Here is a 5,779-nt window from a genome sequence, read left to right on the forward strand (position 1 = left end):
TTTTTTTTTTAAATCCAATCTTAAGAAAAAAGCAAAAACTTGACATTCTTCACAGAAATACAAAAAATAATTCTAAAATTTCTATGGTACCATGGGAGACCCAGAATAATCAAAGCCATCCTGAGTAAAAAGAACAAAACCAGAATTATCATATTACCTGGCTTTAAATTATACTGTAGAATCATAGTAACCAAAACAGCATGGTGGTGGCATAAAAACAGACACATAGAACAATGGAACAGAAAAGAGAACCCCCAAATAAATCCATGCATCTACAGAGAAAAGTTACCAAAAACATACAGTGGTGACAAGACAGACTCTCAATAAATGGTGGATCACATACTATTTGTCTACCTATGTTTGGCTAATTCCACTTAGCATAATGTCTTTCATGTTGATCCATCTTTCTGCAAATGGCAGATTTTTTTTCTTTTTTATTAATTGCTGAATAATGTTCCCCTGTGTGTCTCCCTGTGTGTGACATGTCTTTGTCTATTCGTCCATCAACAAAACAATTAAATATTGTGTATGATATTGTAACAAATATGGGGATGCAGGTATATCTACAAGGTACTGAGTCCATTTATTGGATGTATACCAGAAGTGAGATTCATAATCACATGTCAGGTCTACTTTTAATTTTGAAGTTAAGGTAGATGTTTATTATAAATAAAGCTCAAAGTTCTTACTTTCCATACTGGTGTTTTCCATAATGACTGTTCCAATATATATTTCCACCAGCAGTGTACAAGGGATCTCTTTTCTCCACATCCTCATCAACATTTGTTGCCTCTTATCTTTTTGATAATAGTCATCCAAACAGTTGTGAAGAGATATCTCATTGTGATTTCAATTTGCATCTTTCCCATAACTGTTGATGCCAAGCATCTTTTATATATTTGTTGGCCATGTCTATGTCTCCTTTGAAAAAATGTGTATTCAAGTCCTTTCTTCATTATATAGTCAATTTCTTGTGTGTGTGCTATTGAATCATATGAGTTTATTTATATTTCAGATATTTACTCCTTGTTACATATATTGTTTGCTAATATTTTCTACTATTCCATAGGTTGCCTTTTAATATTCTTGATCTTTTCCTTGGCTATACAGAAGAAGTTTTATAGTTTAATGCAGGACAACTTATTTTGCTTTTGTTTCCTGGGCATTTGGTGTCATATCCAAAAAAAAAAAAAAAAGTCACAGTACCTTTTTGCTTTATTTATAATAAACATTTATCTTAACTTCATTATTGATTGATGGCTATTAAAAATGTAACAAATGGCAAAAAAAATTGTAAAACAAAATTTTTTTCCAAAATTTATCTGGGATAGGTTGGTCATTTTATTGATATATATTGAAATAAAAAACATTCTACAATATATGATGATTATTTTCATATTTTTAATGCATGGTACTTCTCATTGTGTACATTCCTTTAGTTTCTGCTGGGATATGTTGGTGGCAATTATTATGTGGAAATACCTACCCATTGCTATTCTGACAAACTTTTGAAGAGCCAAAAAGATATCTACCTTCCCAAGTAAAGGTTAAATAAATTATCTCCATTAAAAGAAATAACATAAAATGAACAATATGCTTCTACTAAAGAAGGGACAAAGCATTGAAGAAATTTGCTGAAGAGGAATTATGTGTCTCCATTTTTGAGCTAGTTCACTAAGTAGAATGGTATCTGGTATCTAGTTCCATCCAGATTATTGCAAAAGGTATTAATTTATCTTTTTTATGGCTAAGTAGTACTCCATGGTATACACATACTGTATTTTATTAACTCACATGTATTCACTAACAATTTAGAGCCAAACAGTGAGCAAATATAAGAAGAAAGTAAAACTCAGGGGAAATCAACCAGTATACAATGAACACATTTTAGTGATTGGCACACCTATGGCTGAGACTCAAGCATTTCAAGAGTTATCTGTATAACTTTCTAAAACATTTGAATCTATTAATACTTTTAAATAAATAATAGAGAAACAAATAAGAGTGATGAGGACGGGAAGCTATAAATTAGGCTGCTTTAACAGATAGAACTTCACAGTACTACAGTTGTACAGATTAAGCAGATTCAAAGGAAGAAATCTTACAAGAACATGAGATTATAGCATTTTTATTGTTCTTTTTAATATATAAAGAAATGCAATCACTGTGTTCATTGGTGGGAGCTTTATAGCTCTACTTTGGTTAGGTGTTACTTCCTCTTTCCTTCATATTTTTGTGTTGTTCTTAAAAATATGAACTTAGGCAAAGCCAATTTCATGTGCTGTTAATTTAATTCTCAACAATAAAACCTTACTCCTACTGATGCAAAATGAAATAACCCTTTCTATACCTTTTTTTATCTGTCAATTAAATACTTTTTTCTGCACCAAAACAAACCCTACAGAATATTTGTACTATGTCCTCATTTCTCAGCAAAATTAAAGATAGATAGAAAGTAATTCACTTTAATGAATTTAGCAAATCCTGTCACTTAAAGATTTTGGCACAATGACCTAGTGAGCCATTCTATCAAAGTTCACATCCCCAAAGAGATAATTTTTTTTTATGATGCTGCCTAGTGTCACTACTTCATTTAATGAAGTAGGCGGAGGCATAGTATTTTGTTAGAAACTATATACAATAAAGTCACTTTCACTGTTTTAACCAACTTTGAGTGAGTTTTTTTTTTCACATGTATTTTACCATCTTCCACAGAAAAGTATCAGGAAGTTGAGTTTTCAAAGTAGGGACATTTGTTTGAGATATATGTGTATATAAATATTATACAGAAACTGTGTTTCTCCCTTCAATCTAAATATTATCTAAATGATTTCGGAATACTTTAATTAAGAATGCATATCAGATGTGCCCACACAAACATTTATATCTTATCTTTGAACTTGTAATGGTACAGATTTTTTGTTCTCCCTATAGGTTCCAGATGCAGAGACATACAGAAATCCATACATACATGTGTTTGTATGATGTGTGTGTGCAAAAATTTAAAAAGTATACTTTTGAAAGAGCAGTTTTATGTATAACCCCCTTTTCCCCCTACTTTGGAGAAAAACAATAAAAAGTTAGAAAAATTTGGAATGAAAAAAGACATAAAATGACATAAATAAAATAAGATGCACATAATTTTATGGCAATAACTTTGACAACTTACAAAAAGGGCAGCACAAGATGTCATGCTAGAAATATCTCCTTATTAGCCACTCACAGTGAAGCAGTTGAAAAAATTTTCCAACCACTTCGGGCTGAGGGAACCCACCAGGGACAGGACATCACTCCAAAGGCACAGTAAAGAAGTGATGGGCTACAGTAACCAATGAGGGGGTCTGGACCTAAGGAAAACAAGCACAAAAGGCCACTTCAAACCTAAGCTCTGAGACAAGGTAATTTAAAATTAATGAGGTGAGGAAAAGGAAAAATTAGGGGGAAAAAGTGAATAAGAAGAAAACATACCCGAGGAACCAACAGAAATAGGGGAAGGAAGTTAATAAGAAGAAAATATGAGGAGTATCCAAAATAGAGCAATGCATTCAAGAGACCATGAGGGAGCTACCACAGAAAATTCCCCTTACAAAGAATTAATGGAAATGACAGGAAAGAAATTTAAAATATGGATGGAAAAGGCAATAAAGATAATTAATGAGAAAGAGAGAAAAATGGAATGAAAAAATGGATGAACGAATGAAGAATATAGATAGGATTTGGCAGAGCTAAAGGAATTAAAAGAGTCAATCGGGGAATTTTAAGATTCAGTAGAAAGAATCAATAGGAGATTAAACAATGGAGAAGAAAGAATCTCAGAGCTAGAAGACAAAGCTCTTGAGATAACCTAGGTAGTTAAAAAGGCATGTAAGAAAAGCGAGAAAGCAGAACATTTTCTTCACTCAGAGAATTATAGGACTTAATGAAGCATTCAAACATTTGAATAATAAGGATCTCTGAAGTGGAAGAAGAAGGTCCCAAGAAATGGAAGCCCATCTGGAGGACATAATAAATGAAAACTTCCCATGATTCACTACAGATTTCAAAACACTCCTTTTTAGGGATATCAAAACCTGAGTTGTCTCAAAACAGAGCATCTCCAAGACATATTGTAAGAAACCTGTCTAAAGTCAGGACAAAAGTGAAAATTCTGCAAGCAGCAAAAAGTAAGTGCCAACTGACCTATGGAAGTAGATCCATCAGGGTGATAATAGACTTCTCAGTTGAATTTTTCCAAGCCAGAAGAGAATGGTAATCTTCCTTTAACCTTTTTAAACAAAAGAATTTTAAGCTCAGAATTCTGTATCCTGCTAAACTAGGTTTCAAATTTGTTGAAAAGATCAAATCTTTTACTGTTATGTAAAAATTGAGAAAGTTCACCACAACTAGACCACCACTACAGGAAATGCTTAGACCTATTCTACACAGGCACGTCATAATGGACCACCAATAAACTAAACACCCAGAAACTAAAGGACAAAACCTAGCTTCCACAATGGTGCAAGGATAAAATGAAGCAATGAACATTCACAAAATAAAATTGCTAGAATTTCACCACACTTATCAATTCTCTCAAATAAATGTTAATGGCTTGAATTCCACATTGAGGAGTCCTGGGCTGCCTGATTATGTCAAAAAACTGTATAAATTATATAAATTTATGAAACAGACATTCATTGGTTTGACATATCCTACAACACCACAATAGCTGGGATCATTAACACCCCTCTGGCAGAATTGGACTGATCATATAAGCAGAAACTAAACAAAGATACAAGGGACTTAAATGTGACCTTAGAACAAAAAGACTTAAAATAGACATTTACAGAACACCATTCCAAAGTGAAGGAATATACATTCTTCTCATCACCCCATGGAATATACTCCAAGATAGATCATATCTTATGAAAAAATCAAACCTCAAAAAATTAAAAGAATTAAAATTAAGCCATGTATCTTCTTGAACCACAGGACAACAAACATGTAACTCAACTCCAACAAAAATTGTCATTCCCCCAGAAAGGCATGAAAATTAAAAAACCTTAAGCTGAATGACAGTAGGATCAAGAAAGAGATAAATGAAGGAATTGTTAAGTTCCTCAAATATAACAACAATGAAGCTACACGTTGCTAAAACTTCTGAAATACTGCAAAAACAGTCTTAAGGGATCAATCATATTAGACATCTAACCAAAAAACAGGAAGAGAGCACATCAATAACCAAATGAATCACCTTAAAGAAATGGAAAAGGAAGAAAAATCTAATCCTAATCATAGCAGAAGAAAAGAAATAACCTAAATTAAGTTAGAAAGAAATAAAATTGAAAACAAAAGAATCATTCAGAAAATGAATGAAACAAAAAGTTGGTTCTTTGAAAAAATAAACAGAATTGATAAAACTTTGGACAAATTAATTAGAAACAGAAAAATAAAATCTCTAAAAAGCTAAATCAGAAGTGCAAAAGGTTAAATAACAACATACAGAACAGAGATGCAAAGGATTCTCTCCAACAAGTAACTCTATGCCCAGAAATTTGACAATGTGGAGGAAATGGATCAATACTTGGAATAACACTATCTCCTTAGACTTAATCAAAAAGAAATAGACTTCTTGAACAGACCAATTTCAAGTACTGAGATTGAAGAAACAAGAAAAAAATCTTCCAAAAAATAAAATAAAATAAAATAAAAGCCCTGGACCAGATGGCCCCACACCAGAATTCTATCAGAATGGAAAAGGGTGGCTGGGTTGCTCTGATCTAATGGGCACAATATCTTGGTA

This window comes from Otolemur garnettii, unplaced genomic scaffold (assembly GCF_000181295.1).
Source record: "Otolemur garnettii isolate 467f Iridium unplaced genomic scaffold, OtoGar3 scaffold00012, whole genome shotgun sequence".
In the NCBI taxonomy this organism is placed as follows: Eukaryota; Metazoa; Chordata; class Mammalia; order Primates; family Galagidae; genus Otolemur; species Otolemur garnettii.